Source organism: Pelodiscus sinensis, chromosome 8, assembly GCF_049634645.1.
Source record: "Pelodiscus sinensis isolate JC-2024 chromosome 8, ASM4963464v1, whole genome shotgun sequence".
NCBI classification, from domain to species: Eukaryota; Metazoa; Chordata; order Testudines; family Trionychidae; genus Pelodiscus; species Pelodiscus sinensis.
In genome coordinates this window covers 12120774-12137207 of record NC_134718.1, presented here as the reverse complement: position 1 = coordinate 12137207, position 16434 = coordinate 12120774, and the positions used below count along the sequence as shown (strand labels likewise).

Below are 16434 nucleotides of genomic sequence, written 5' to 3'. Positions count from 1 at the left end.
CAGTGGCAGAGAAGTTGGTAGAAATTATCATTAAAATCCAAGAACAACACAACTATACACTAGTATATGAGAGATATAAACTGCTAGAACTCTTGTGTGTCAACCAAACAGCATGCCAAACAGAACTTGCTGAGCTAACTTGGGTTGGGACTGTTCCGTTTAGAAAGAAGACAAATAAGGGGACAGAGGAGGTATGCAAAATAATGAATTGTACAGAAGAAGGAAATTGGGCGCTCCTGTTTCCTTTTTCACATAAGCCAAAAAGTTACTATGTGAAACCAACATATCACTGATGCCAAGAGCCCACAGAATTCAAAAGATGATTAAATGCTTCTGTGAATGAGTACGTCCCCTGTGACATTAAAAAGGATTTAAAAAAAATGGGGACATAAATTGACTGTATGCATTAGGCAACTCTTAATTTGTATGGGGCACTTATAGGTACCTCAGTGTGTGCGCATGAGTGCGCACATTCTGATTATGTAGTTGTATCTGCAGTATATAAGAACATAAAGCAAGAAAGAGAACAAATCATACAATTTTACCCATTTGCTGAAACATGGAATATCGTGGGAGTTCAGAGCCTTCAAATCAATGTTACTTAATATTCTACTTTGATTTTCACCTTCACAATAAAGTAGTGTGTCTGAATTACTTGTCTGACTAATGGCTAAAAAGGACAACAAATCAAGTCAGAGGATCAGAAAAAATAAGATTAGGAAATCAAGGGTCAGAAAAAAAACCAGTTGCATTATATAAGACTGTTGCCTATGCAGTGTGCTGGACTGGTACATTTCAAAGCAAGCTGTTCATTCCAGGCAGTGTGTACATCAAGGCAATTATTTGTTTTGGTTTCTCCAATGTTTAATCAGCATAAAAACTGTCAGTATGAAAACAGTTCTGTGCCTTACATTTCTGATGAAGTTCATAAAAAATTAATAGAAAGAGATGAAGGAAACATGATGTGAGATGGTATTATGTCCGCATGACAAAAAGACAACTGCAAGCCGTGTATGCCCATCACAAATAGTAACACTTCATTTTTAAAGGGAAGCTGGGTATCTTTTTGAAACTAGAAACTGAACTTAGCAAAAGTTGTTAGCCATGATGTCCGAAGTATATGCACCAGTCAAATATACTGATTTTATTTGTTAGCTTCTTCATAGTTTAGTTTCTGGGAGAAAAAAAGGTAGGAGAAGAAACAAACTCCCACAGTGAAACCTGGATTTCACCCCTTTGGACGAGATTCTGATTATGCCTCTAAGACAGGGCTGGGCAAACATGATCTGTAGGTTGGATCTGGCCTGCCAAGCCACCAGATTTGTCCCGTGAGATCCTCAGCTGGCTACCTGCCTGCCTTGCCTCCACTTGGCGAAACCAGCTGCTGCAGGGCCATGAGCCTGGAGGAGGCGGCAGAGGGTTCTCACATTGCTCCCACCTTCCCCTCCTCCCCCCAGTAGCTCCCATTGGCTAGTTTCCGGTCAATAGCAGCTGCCTGTTTGCTGGACAGGCAGCATGTGAAATGACCCCTCCCACCTCATCCTCCCAGCTTAGAGTGGCCACGTCTATACTGCAGAGCTATTTCGGGATACCACAGGACCTGGGATGGGGAAGTGCACAAAGTCTCCTGATGCTGCCTCTTCCACCAGAGGTCCCGCCTCTTCTGGGGTGTCCCGTGTGCACGTCTGAAATCCATGAAGTGACCCCCTTTAAAAAATTATCGCCCACCCCTGCTCTAAAAGGTCCAGCACAGAACTCAGACAGCAAGGTGGCGTTAAGTCAACTGCATTTTACTGATGCTGGAATGCTCTGCAGCCCCCAGCATAACTAAGATAACCTATGGGTACATGGCAGTGTTTCCTCTAATTTTTTTATGTCCATGTGCAAAATGAATTTTGTGCACCAATATGTGTGACACATCTCCTCCATACTGGTGCATATAACAAAATTCATTCTGCACTTGGACAAACTGTGGTAGAGGTGAGGCCAAGGGGAGGGGGCTCAGGATTGAGGGGAGATGAGAGCTCTGGCTGGGGGGGAAGGGGTGTGGGAACGGGGTCAGGGCTGGGGCAGAGTGTTGGGGTGCAAGGGTGAAGGCTGTTGCTAGGGGTGCAGGATCTGGGATGGAGCTGGGACTGAGGAGTTTTGGGTACAGGCTCCCCCTTGTCCTCCCTCACTGCAGCAGCTGTAGACCAGGTGTGAGGCGCCTCTCCACAGATATGGGAGCTCTGGTGAGGCAGGACTGCGCTGTGGGAAGGGGATCGGGCAGCTCCCCTCTGTGGCCAGAAGAACATGCCTCTCCCCTTGCCTACGCAGGGGGCTGCTGCGGCTGAGAGAGAGGTGTGCTCCTCCAGCCCCAGCAGGGAGCTGCCCGGCCAGGGGAGGGGTGCCTCTCCTTCAGCTGCTGCAGCTCCATGCGCAGCAGCCCTGCTCATTAGGTAGTCATGCAGCCGCACAGCTTAGCAGGAACTTAGGTCCACGGCACTACCCAGAATCTTCACAGACCTGTGTGCTATGGTCCTACCTCTGCCCCTTGCAGCATTCCCTGGGTCTGGATTTGCAAGGGGATCACTAGAAATTTCTATCAGTTCTGTTACCTTCTGACGAAAGACTGGTAGTCATATATTCACTCCTTTCACAACATATACTCCTCATAACTTAGAGCAGCCTAATACAAACCGGTTGGCTTGCTGTACCTTTTTCGGCATAATTATACCTGTATTGCTGCTGTTGCAATACCATGTAAATCGGAGCTGCTGAGTTACCGTTTATCATCATAGCAGTAGGCACATAAAGAGAACGCTGACAATGTTATTATTTCCTCCTGAAATAAAAGTGCCAACACACAAATGGCAACATCATCATCAGATGAAAAGTCACTCACAAAGAATATACATTAGAACTGAACTCAAATCCCAGGACTTAACCTGTTTCAATGTGGGGATTTAAGTATGATAACTTTAGAAAGGAGATTGGTAGGGTTTTTATTTATTCCCTCTCAGTGATATTCAGATCAAATCGGATCAGTTTGCAAGGCAAAGAGTGATCTTACAATGGGCTGTTCTACAATCTTGCCCTGAGTTTCCACAAACAAACAAACAAACAAACAAACAAACAAACAAACAAACAGATTGTGTTTTTTGCTCATTAACATCACCGTGGGGGGAAAAAGTTAGAATGTAGTTGGAGATTCATGAGACTAAAACCCAATTCACTTTCCAATGCTGTATTTTATCTTCAAGCCTAACAATAGCAAAGCAAGCAGATAAGAACCCAAAAGAGAAGAGCAATGAAGAACTAGAAGAGGCTGTTTTCAGTGACTTTTCTGACTAAAAATTACAGTTTAAAGTTCCAAGTTTTAGATCTAATAATAGTACAGGGACATTTCTGAACTTTACAGTGTTATTTTATCAAGTGGAGAAAATAGTATGTTTAAAACAATCTGTCCTATCTCCTCTAACATTTTGACACACTTCTGATAAACATTAAGCAAATTTTGAATAATTCCACAGTAAATCTTGCAATTGTTTTTGGATTTATTGCTACATTGTACTTGTCTACATGATTACATCTCTGGCTGATGTTTTGCTATTGTAATTGTATGGTAATTCCCTGTGTGTTTATGATTGATGCTTATAATGCTATCATTTTCTAAAGCACTATTTAAAAAAAAAAGAATAAGTATTTACCTCAGTGAGTTTGTACACCTCATAAAATTAAATTAAATAGAAAAAAAATTTGTTGTGCGGATCCATATGATGAACAGACTGACTGGGACTGTCTACTAAACAGATCAGCAGCATTCTTGAATCATATTAGTAAGCAATATACAAGCCACTAAGCTTAAAAGGGATGGAATTATAAATACTAATGAATTGTAAGAAGACAGATAGAAACTGAAATTACAATTGGATGAAAATCACCCTTCCATTAACAAGGACAATGAAAGAAAGTGTACAGCACATACTAATTCAGTCCCCTTGCAAACTGGTGCTCTGAAAAGACTACTAGACTGTCAAGATTAATCATTTGATTCTGGTTCAGAATCATGCCTCTGCTCATGTCGTTTTGCTTTTCACATCTGTCCTAACTACCTGTTTATTTAAAGAAAAGAGCATATGGCACTGGAGAGACTCAATAGCAAATGCAGACTAATGGGTACAGCTGTGATGCAGAGAAGTCGCTCAGGTACATTTGCCCATCTGTCTAAGCAGATCTAGCATAACATCAGGCAAAAAAAAGTTCTGAAAATGTGCAGGTTTCTTAATCTGGAGTTGGCACTGTATTCACCCTTTACATTTTAATTCAGCAAGGCTGTGTCTAGACTGGCAAGTTTTTCCGCAAAATCAGCCGCTTTTCCAGAAAAACTTGCCAGCTGTCTACACTGGCCGCTTGAATTTCCGCAAGAACACGGACTTCTTATTGTCTGAAATCAGTGCTTCTTGCAGAAATGCTATGCTGCTTCCGTTCGGGCAAAAGCCCTCTTGAGCAAATGCTTTTGCGCGAGAGGGCCAGTGTAGACAACGCGGTATTGTTTTCCGCAAAAAAGCCCCGATCGCGAAAATGGCGATCGGGGCTTTCTTGCAGAAAACTACGTCTAGATTGGCATGGACGCTTTTCCACAAAAAGTGCTTTTGCGGAAAAGCTTCCGTGCCAATCTAGACGCTCTTTTCCGCAAATGCTTTTAACGGAAAACGTTTCCGTTAAAAGCATTTGCGGAAAATCATGCCAGTCTAGACGTAGCCCAAAGGTTTTGTTTTTAAGCTAAAATGACAACTAAAGACACATCATTGTTGCCACTGAGTATGAACATGTGCAGCCAAAAGAGACATTGAAAAAATACCGGATATTTTGTTATGGGGTTTGATTCCCATCTGACCTGCACCAGTACACAATTGCTTTGACTTATGAATTTACTACTGATCTGTTCTGGAATAAGTGAGATCAGAATCAGGTGCTATTTGTTCCACAGTTGTACTGATTGATAATTACCCATATACAGGTGGGTCCTCTTGACTTCAACCATAATGGCTGTGGTTTTGTGGGTGTTCCATTGCTTATTTAGCTGTCATTATTTTGGACTCAGGTGGCTGGCAATGCCATTTTTATGTGGTGCAAATAGACCAGGTTACAGAATTACTGCAACAAACAATTTTCTTCACTGTATTTCTTCATGTATATCAGGGGTGGCGAATCTAAGGCCCAGGAGTTGAATACAGCCCCCAGCTTGCTTGGATCCAGCCCACGCCCCACCCACACCACCATCCCATCATGGGGCAGGAGCACACAAAACCTACTAGCCTTGGTCTTCCTCGACTCTGCTGTATGAAGAAGTGTCTTTCTCAGTTGCGGGCCATATCAGTGACGGTTTGGTTTTTCTTTTTTGCTTCTCAATTGTGTGCGAGCCCCGACTGATTTTTCTGAGGGTCAGTGGCCCCTGACCCAAAAAATGTTCCCCAACCCTGGCATAAATATTGCTTTGATATACTGCATATTTCCTTTTTTATTGTGTATTGTTTTCTTGCTGTATTTTAAATATTTGTAATGGGATAAAAAAAGTCTTGTGTTGATTTTTCTGATGTATGACTAACAAAAACGATTAAAGATTTACATACAATCGTCCTCTCTCTTGCTGACACACTCAACCTTTCTTTAGTGCAAAGGAATCTGCATACATGGAGATCCCCATCACTTCATTAGCTCGATGTATGTAGATAAGGGCCTATAGCAGGCATGTCCAAAGTCCGGCCCGCGGGCCAATTGCAGCCCGTGTTCCGGTTTAATACGGCCCCACAGGTAATTTGGCAATATCTATCTTTTATGGCCCCCAACGAATCCATATGTATTGAGATGAATACATTGTAAAATCTCAGTTAATGTCAGTTGATCTAAATCAGTTATAAATATATTTGGACACAACATGTATACTTGGTGTTATGTTCCTGTTCATATTTTTTTAACTTAAAAGTTGACAGACAACCTTTATTACCAATAATATGTAATGTACTTTACAATGTTCCTGACATATATTTCAGCTTCCTGGATTTTTTTTTCATCTGGCCTTCAGATATGAAAGGCAGAGTGGTTTAACACCTGTTTAGATTTGTCATCCATGCGACGAAATGAAAAGTATGCCGTTTGCAATAAACTTTGCATAAAATAGTTAATTTGCATTTAATTTTAATGGTTCAAAGAATGTCAGGCAAAATGGTCGGCCCTCACGCATGTTCACTTCATCAAATCTGGCCCTCTTTGAAAAAAGTTTGGACACCCCTGGCCTATAGGGTCAGGATCCTTAGCAGTATCAGGCACCTGTCCTGCATTGAGTTCCATTTGCTTTCAGTCTATTGCAGGATTGGCGCTTTCATTTTAGTCAGAATTTTTTTTCTCTGCTTTGTTAAAAAACAGAAACTCCTAACACTCATTCATGGGACATGAAGGACAGGATGCCATTTACAAAAGCATTGGCGGTAAGATTTAAAAAAACAAAATAAAAACATTAACCAAAACCATTGATTATTTGATCCTGTTTTGCTCCAAGATGTCACTTTGATGCCCAAATAAAAACACAACATAAATGTTCCAGAAGAAAAAAAAACCCAAAGCAAAGTAGCCAGACTAAAAATGGCTTGAACCTTAAAGTTAATATTGTTGCTGCATATAGAAATTGAGCACAGCACAAACAATCCTTGTTTGGGTTTAGTGAAGATAAAAGGATTAGCTATGCTGAAAGTAGGCTTCTTGATAGGAGGAATTCTAGTCCTATCCTGTAAAATGGGCTAGTCAATCACTAGATTTATATTTAATGGCTTGGATTCACTTAACTGTAACATCAATAGTATATTATCATTGGATTAACAAGGTATTAAAAAAAGCTAAACATGATGTTCCAAGCAGAGATTATATAATGCTAAAAGTAATAGTCACACTTAACTGGACCTCCTGAATATGGAGAGAGATTCTACCAAAGATTAGATACAAACAACTGATAGTTACTAATCATTATACGATAAGTAAAAAGAATATGTTGATATTTTCTAGACAAGCCAGCGAAAAAACAGGCAAGAAGAAATATTGGTCTTTACAAAGATCTTGCAAATAGATATATATATTTTTAAACACTGCCAAAGACAGCGTTGGTCTAGAAGGCTTTACTGAATTTCTATTAATTTACTAAAGCCCCATAGATATGGTTTTAGGCTAGTGTTCCTCAATCTGCAAGTGTGTTTTGCCCTTAAAAGCATCAATTTCTTACAAGGGCTGGGTCTAAGTGTGGCAGAGCAGAGGAAGCAAAGGCAGTACAAGCTATATGTGAAAGAATTTTCACTCAAGGCTCCAGCAGTGGGAATATATTGCTAGAAACTTGGCTGACCTGACATAGTCTTCAGTACAGTTATCAGAGAAAATTCAGGCCAGGTAGGCCAAAGAGCAAGAAGAGATTGAATGACCTCGAGCCAAGTCTTGAGGGACTACAAATTCAGAGAAAGAGAACATGAAACTCACTAGTTGCAATCATTAACAGAGCCAAGCCTGATACCGCTGTGTTCTGTTAAGAATTTGTTTGTGGTTCTCTGAACCAGAAACTTTAAATGAAATTTAGGGTGGGATCAAATCCATCCAAACTGAAACCTCTCAGTTATGCTCAGCTGCTCTAGGACTCATCTTAAAGGTGACCTGCAAAAGGGGGAAAAATGGGTTTTTTATGCTTCTTTATAATGTCGGGAAGGGGAAACATGAGAAAGTCTGAGAAGCTGCTTTAGTGTAGTTAAATCACTTCAAATCTTTTTCTTTATCTCTTTGCAAAATTGCAGACTATTCAGGTTTACTGGCACAATACTATTACTTGTGACACTAAAGGGATGTCACAAGATAAAGGAAAACATAATGTTACAAGGAGAATGACTGTTTCTAGCTAGATATTGAAGAGTTTCCACAGGAGACTTTCTGGGAATTAGTTTTATTTTTCTTTTGTGGGAACTTGAAGAAGCAGCCTGAACTAACCTCATAAGCTTTTAAGTATATTCATAATTCTTATCTTCATTAACAAACAACAGGGAAGATCTAAGTATGATTAGTCAGGCCTTGTCTACACCAGGACATTTGGTTGCCAAAAACTGCCTTTTGTTGCCAAAACAGTGGTCCCTGAGAAGTTGAGATATTCATCAGAATTTTAATATTTTTTGCCTCTTTTGCTACTTGAGACCATTGAAGTAGATCTTTCACTCACCCCACAACCCTAGAAAAGGTTTGGTGTAACTATATCAGCAATTCCTCCTAACATAGATGTAGCTTAGAACATCAAACAAGTGCTTTTTCCAGTATGTGTTTTGGTTCCCTGAGCAAAATAAACTTTACCAGCAAAAACACTTTTTTGCCAGTATGATTGCATCTATACTAGGGCTTAGTTGGTATGGAAACATCATTTTAAAAAATCACACACCTCTAAACACCATTACTATACTGTCAGAAAGTTTTAAGTATAGATCAGTTTTCTCTTCCCCATTACTATGCAAAATGAATCACTATGGATTGCTGCTTCTATCGCAGGTCTTGGAGACATCACTGTGTATACTCGCAAAGTACTCCCGAGAAACGTCCATATCCCAGTCTGTGTAAAAAATTGGTGAGGTATAGAGGTTTCCAGAGCTCATGAAAAGAATCAGAAACCCTGCTGGAAGTTATGCAGAGGGAGTGTCGTTATCATCCTGGTGGACTTATTCACTGCCGAAGTTATTACGAATTTTAAAATGATAGTAAAATCCCATATTCCCCCCTCAGAACTCACTCAGTTTAGACTTATTCACCTACTGTGGTCCCATAATACTGTGCTGCGGTTGGAATGCATTATTGTTTTGGTAGTCTTTCTTCTCGCAATACCGATCAGATCAATATTTCTATCACGCTTCAGGGCAACTGCCTCAGTATTTTCTTTCAGGGGTTCAGCAAGGGCACTGCAGTTCTTAGGTGGAGACTGTCTCTCACTGCCTTCTGACTAGGATGTTTCCTGCCTGCTGTTATTCCCAGCAGAGAAAAGCTGTCCATCCACGCTTGCTTTCTCTTCAGAGATAGTTAACAGGTGTAATTGCTAAGATATAAGTACTACACAGTTCTTATGCATTCTTAAGGTAAAAACATTACAACATTGAAACAATAAGAGAACCCAATATGTTCACCAAAGATGACCCCTATCCTAACATGGATTCTGGAAGGAATAGGGTTGCCAACTATTTAATGGCACAAAAGCAAACATCCCTGCCCTGCTTCTTCACTGAGGCCCTGCCTCACTCACTCCACCCCCCTGCCCTCAATTGCCAGCTGTCCCCTTTCGCCAGGCTCGGGAAGAGGGTTGGTGTGTGGGGTGACAGAGGCCCCTGCGGTTGTGGGCTCTGAGGTAGAGACAGGGAGAAGAGATGTGTGTGTGTGTGTGTGTGTGTGTGTGTGTGTGTGTGTGTGTGTGTGTGTGTGTGTGTGTGTGTGTGTGTTGTGGGCTCTGAGGTAGAGACAGGGAGAAGAGATGTGTGTGTGTGTGTGTGTGTGTGTGTGTGTGTGTGTGTGTGTGTGTGTGTGTGCTCACAGCTCTCACTGGTCACAGTTCCCGGCCACTGATAGCTATGAAGTTGGCACTTGGGGAGGAATCAGCACACAAAAGTTCCCTGCATGTAGGAATGGCCACTTCTAGGAACCACATGGTGCCACAGCAGGTAGGGAGCCTGCATTCGCCCTGGGCCCTAACGGCGTTGCCAGACACATGTTTACCAGCCGGGTCAGTGGTGCTGGCTGGAGCCACCAAGGTCCCTTTTTGACCAGGTGTATTGGTTGAAACTATTTGCCTGGCAACCAGAGGTGGACACAGCTCTTCACATCCCCCCAAAGGGTTTCCCTGTGGCAACAAGTTCATCACAGCTTCAGCTCAGAACTAGCACCACAGGGCCCAGGTCGGTCTTGTCCTACCTCAGGGATCAGGACCTTCCTGGACCAGGAACAAGTCCCTGATCCAAATCAAACTAGTATCATGGAAATATACAAATGATCTAAATGGCATAATTAGGAGGGTGTTTCATAATGACATGAAACTGAGATCCACAGTTATCTACAGTTAAAAGCATACAGATACTTTAAGGAAGATATGGTGTGAAACTATGAAATGTTCAGACATGCTTTTTGAAGAGTAAAGATTTTCCAATGTAACCTATTTAATAAATAAATATTACTTCCACAGTAAGACACTGGCTGCTATATTTCAACCTCCCCTCCCGACACATTTACAAGTTAGGTTGTCATATAAATGTAGGAAGAATGTAAAAACTAAAGCTGTATGTGAATAGGACAGAATTGCAAAAGAACCACACTGGCTTTATTTAGCACTTCGCTTTAAAAATAAAGTGTTTCACTCACATGGCATTATTCTGCAATCAGATTCTGTCTTCTTGAAATAAATTCTCTCATTTCAATCCGCTCTGGGTCACCCTGACACCTTCTGCCATTTGTACATCTTTAAACTGATTAAATGGCTGCAGAACGTAATGCATATTTCAAGTAAAGTACCTGTCACCCAGTATCTAGGATGATTTAGACAAACCCTTTGAGTGTTCAAACGGCCTGTGTGCATGTGGGCTAGCTGCTAGGAGGGCATTTATAATTGAGAACTGTGGAGTTGTAAGTGAACGTATCAGTAGAAATGACCACTAGGCTCAAATTGGGTGGGATTTCAGATAAAGAAATCGTAGTACCTACCGCGAGCTGTGCTGATCAGCCCTGCTGGCTTCTACTCTAAATAGTCACCATGCTGCCAAAATTATAAATAAGGATCCTATCTCCTCTTTCTAGAAATGCTGTGCATAGGCAGGGTCACATTTATAACAAAGACTAACATACCCATTTTATAATAATGTATTTGAAAAGTCTCATTAATTGTTTTGTTGGTCATTAATAAATATAAAGGATGTGGGGCAGGTATTATCTTTTTTTTAAACATGTAGGTCCAGTTTCCTATGGGGCTACCCCACTGATGTGAATGCTGTAAGCCAGATGTTCGGCTGCATGTGTGTGTTCTTTTTGTGTTCTCCCTGGGTCTTGTCCCAGTTGTGCACAGACAGCTGGCATACGAGACCTCAAGTGAACTGCCAATGAGCACAAAATCCAGCAAGGTGTGAAGGCACTAGGCCAAGTTTATTATTGATGAAACATCATACTAGTATCCCACTGACTCTGCCGGACCACTAACACATGTATGCCTGTAACAATGGACCAGCTCAGTGAATGATGGTACTTTCTGTTCCTCCCTACTCTACCCAAAGACAATCCCTCTGAGATACATCTTTATACACTGACGTAAACAAAGTTATATATCGCCCCTCTGAGATAGTTACTGCCTTCTGATGTGGCTCATCATCACCCATCCTCACCTTTTACATGCTGGTTGGAAGAAAACTTTTCTATTACATGCTGTTATTCTGACCTTATCTTTTAGAAGGGTTCAGGGTGTTCCTGTTATCCTTGGGGACTATTTTTGTACCATCCTTGAGATCAGGATGTTCTGGTACTACTTTTATATATCAGTAAAGCTTTAACTACTACTCTAGCCAAGGCCTCAAGCCTCATACCAGGCCTCTGATACAAGGGTTTATGTCTCAGGCTCTCTTCCTACAACTCCACCGAGAGTACAGTGGGCAATGAGGTGACATCTGTTTCAAGGAAAGTAGCAGTGACGATACAAGCATCCTATACATGTCTCCCTTTAACAGTTCAGCCATATTCATGCATGTCTTGGCACTGCCTTGGACTAGGTGCCGGTGTGATTTCCCCTCAAGAGAGGAGAGTACAGTTTCAGTGATCACTCAAATCTTTGCTGTTTCAGCTATCGCTGTCAATGAGGCTGTGATGATGGTTTTTGTTGTGCAGCTGATGGCACACAAGTAAATGGACTGACTCCACCTGCTCATTTTACAGATGCCAAAGAACAGCCATCAGATGTCAATAACTAATATTATCAGGTCACTATTGGCCCTGGGCAGATTTCAACAAATTATTGTGATGAATGGCTCCACATACTGCACTGGTAGGTATTGCAGTAAATTATGTGACAAGGGATGGTCTGATCACGGGGAAGAATAAGGTACTGATCGGAAACAAATAGTTAAGTCACAGATTTCCTTGTTTCAATCAAAAGGACCTTCAGTTTGCAACTTGGGGGAAAACCCCAAAACAAACAAAAACATAAACACCCTTTCGTTAAGCCCATCCAATAACATTTAACCGGCATCTTAAGCCGCTGATAGTGTGGAGATTGCTGTGCAGCAGCAGTGTGGAAAGTGGGTCTTGTAGTTACAGCAAACCTGTGAAATCCCACCAATGGCAACTCATTAGTCCCTATTCCTCTGGGGGAGGGGAAGGAGTCCATTTCTCCATCAGCTGAGGATTTAATTCTAATCCACACCAAACATTCTCAAAATGTCCAGCGTCCCAGACAATTATTTTTAAATGAAAAATAGCAAATTGCTATTGTGACAAAATATAGCAGTAGCTATCAATGAATCCTCTGACACAGCCACCCAGGATAATGTTTTACATGGTGCACATTGCCTCCAACACAGCAGTCCTGGTCAGCTAGCAACAGCTGGTGAGCTACACTCACTCCTGGATTCCCCAGGATAGAGAATACTGCTTTGACCATGTAGAGAAGGGGTAGCCCACCTCATAACACATTCCAATGACCCTTGCTGGTTGTCTTCAGTAGGGTGTTCACAAACAGTCGTATGCTGTGTGGAGGGTTATTGTATACAGCCTCTCCTCGAGTTACGAACGAGTTACGGACCAAACACTTGGCCATAACTCAAAATGTTCGTAACTTGGACCCCATTGAGTTACATTGCAACCGTGCTGTTCGTAAGCGCAGGTCGCATTCATAACTCGGGGACCGTCTTTACAACTGCTCAATGGGAGTTTTGGTCATAAATGGGAATGGTCGTAAATTGACCGTTGCAACTCGGGGACCGGCTGTAGTAATTTTGGGGGCCTAAGGAGAATCCTTGGGACTAGGACTCCCTAGGGAAAAGCAGCACATCCGTTTTATTTTAAAGGTCAGTTACTGTCTAGTTACTGTGACTCAGAATTGAGCCCGAGTGCTCTTGGAAGTTCCCATATACAATTTTGGTCAGAAAGTAGGAACAATTTCAACTCCAGAAGGATGCGAAATCTGTCTGTTCCTTCTGCTTTAAAGACGATTTTGCTCCATCCCGCGCCCCCATTCATTTCACCTTTAAAGAGCCCCACACTGGCCTTTTTCTATCCCCTCAACACAGTTCAAGCATAAGGACCAAATTTTGTTTTTCTTTTTCATGTCTTCCCGTGCCTGGCTGTAACGCTGCATGAGAATAACGGAGATGTGAAAACTCACTAACGCTGAAGATCTTTATCACACAAATACAAGGGCTGCAGGCCATTTCCCTCCATCAGTCATACATCAGGTCTCAAACAAGGCATATTTTCAAAAAGCCACATTTAGTTCGTTTTCTCCCCCTTTATCTTTGCCTGGAGTCACTCTCATACTTCGTGTTTTGAGTCAGCGCAGCACGGTTCCTTCACATGTCCAAGTCAGATTAATCTTTAACGAATCACAACAATGCGAACATAATCCAGCCATTTGAAACTAATCCTTTCACACCTACAACCTCACCGTAAGTAGGGAAGATGGTCTGTGGATAGAACATTATATTGTGACACCTGAGATGTGGAGATGAAGTAACTTGCCTGGCTCAACCACAGACCTCTTGTGTGACCTGGAATAGGCCATTTAACTGCCTACTGCCTCCGTTTCCCATATGTAGTTGGGGATAATACTTCCTACCTCACAGGAACGTTCTGAAGCGTTCTAACCCTAGATGATGGAGGACATAAAAGCACCCATTTAGCCTCCAACACTGCAATAAAATCCAGGGTGAGTTGTCTGCCATTAATTGATACGAAATTCAAATGCCACAATCGGGAGCGGCTGGCTTGGTGATCAGAAAGCAGAGCTCTTCACCTTTAAGGCTAAGAGATCTCCTGAAAAAGGGTCTTCTGAAAGAGAGTGACTACACTGCCGTAGCGCACCTAAAAAGCACTGAATGGACACTATCTCGCATTTAAGCTGTGATTACTATGGACCGAGTTGCCACCAGGGCACCTGTGCTTTTTCCTCTTCTTTCGAAAGAACTCCCTTTTCCCCATCCCCACACACCTTTTTCTGAAAGAGCTCTTTCGGAAAAAGGCTTCTTCCTCATAGAAAGAGGTTTACCAATGTTGGAAAAACCCCTCAGTACTTTCAGGGTTTTTTTCGAAAGAACATGATTGCAGTGTGGATGTAAGTGAAGTTTTTTCGGAAAAACAATAGTTTTTCCGAAAAAACTCTGCAGTGTAGACATACCCTAAGGTACCTATCTAAAAACATTCTAGTTTGGTAGTGACTTGATGCTGTCACCAGCTGCTTATGGGCTTGTGTGTATAGATCTTGATAGACTCCATCTATTTCTAGGTGTGAATGACAAGGTGAGAGTGGATGTCATGGGCAGCGCCAGCAGGGAAGCAAGGACTGGACTGGGTTGGGGCAGACAACCCTGTGTCTGCAGTGTATTCCCGCGAGCTCAGGCTGAGGCAGTCTGGTGGTGCAGCGTGGGCAGATGTGCACCGTTACAGCTCATGCTATACTTGCACTACAGATCAGCAATGACATCAGATGCTGCAGCTGTCAGCGCGACACCTTCCATGAGCACAACATTGATTTTAAAAACCCATACAAAGCAAGCCTGTCACTCCATTCTAACTCATGTCATCACGTCGTGTAAATGGACTGACAAATGCATGTGCTGGAGTGTGGTTATTGCTCACTTAAGGGACTATGTGCCCACTGAAAAACCTACAGAATGTCCATGACGGTTAATGGGAACGCTACAGGTGCAATAAAGGGAGAAGGGTAGGGAATCAGATACTACAGGTTGGACTCTCTGGTCTGGTATCCTGGGGACCTGACTGGTCCCGAACAAGGGGATTTGCCGTACCAAGTGAGGTCCCTCCATGAATGGCCCGTGCTAAACCACTGCCTGCCCCACGCTGCCTGCCCCATTGTTGCCTGTACAGCTGTTGCTACCTGGGCTGGAGCTCTCCAGATACCACTGGTCCTGCTGCTGCCGGGATCAGAGCTGCGCAGCAGGGATCAGAGCTTCCTGGCTGCTGCCAGGGCCGGAACTCCACAGTCAGGGCCACAGCTGCACAATCAGGCCGGAGCTACTTGGCTGCCACCAGGGTCAGACCTTCCTGGCTGCAGCCAGGGCCAGAGTTGCATAGCCGGGGCTGGAGCTTTGTGGTTGCAGCTGGTCCCCTGCTACTGCCCAGTTGCAGGGGCCAGATCTTCCCACTGCGGCGCCTCTCTCTCCCCCCCACCCCGGGGCTCCCTGGTGAATCCCACCCCCCTACTCCTGCTGCACTACTGCCTCGTGGCCAGACCTCCTTATATCTGAACTCTTTGGTCCAGGAACATCTGTGGTCCTGCCGGACCCGAGAGTCCCAGTTAAGGGAAGTACAACCTGTAGTAAAACTGAACTGAGAGAAAAGACTGTGCAGGACTTGTTCTTCTATATTGAAAGGAAACTGGTTCTTACAGGTTTTAAAATAAGGGGTCACGTGTATACTCAAGTAGAGGTAAGAAACCATTTACAGCTCTTACAGGATTCCCTTTGACAGGTCTGATTATTTTAAAGGCCTAATTCCATTAGAGTATCTGGCAGCCTGCAAGGGCATTTTTTACTAGCTATAGGTCATATGGTCATGATAGATGTTGACAGAAAACATTAAAGGTTAAGTAGATGCGAGACTATAAAACATTTCAAGCTGTACTGTGCCAACCACATTAACTAGCAAACATGCAGCTATTTAAGAGGGATGGGGGGAAAATCTATTAATCTTTCCCAGATTTAAGTTACGCTGACTTCTGGAACAAATAGCATATCCATGAGGCTTTTGCAATGGTTCTTGATGAATGCATTGTTCACATACTATGGGACATGCTTATATTTAAATAAATACATTCTCCATTACATTTAGGTATGGGGCAATACTCCACAAAAGCCCACATTTTTTGCAGGTCAGTGTACCCATACTATAAACACCCCCTATTTAAAAGCACACTTAGATGAGATATAGCATGAAGCTTCCAAGAGGAGCCACAGGCCAGTAGACATGGTGAAACAATGATACCAAAAATGAAAGAAGTTTTTTGCACAGATCCAGAAACAGAAGTTAATTTCACCACCTTAATATGGTGTTTATTGATCAAAACTAGCAAGCATCAACATATTAAAAGATTGGCTTTGCATGGGCAAGTATATATTATTTTTAGAAATGATTACGCTATTTAGAATGTGGTTAAAAGGATGGATTGAATGTCAACATTTTTCAATA

General features: G+C 42.5%; 1 protein-coding gene and 1 long non-coding RNA gene across 25 annotated transcripts in view; one reads left to right on the top strand and one right to left on the bottom strand.

Annotated features, from left to right (window-relative positions):
• LOC112544318 (uncharacterized) overlaps positions 1-5583 on the top strand; it is a 119552-nt gene extending 113969 nt beyond the window's left edge. The window contains exon 4 of the long non-coding RNA XR_012905554.1: positions 5185-5583. This is a non-coding gene — a long non-coding RNA (uncharacterized LOC112544318). The remainder of the gene's footprint in view (positions 1-5184) is intronic.
• The window catches only part of ZMIZ1 (zinc finger MIZ-type containing 1), a 510613-nt gene that overhangs the window by 93085 nt on the left and 401094 nt on the right, over positions 1-16434 (bottom strand). The window lies entirely within an intron of this gene.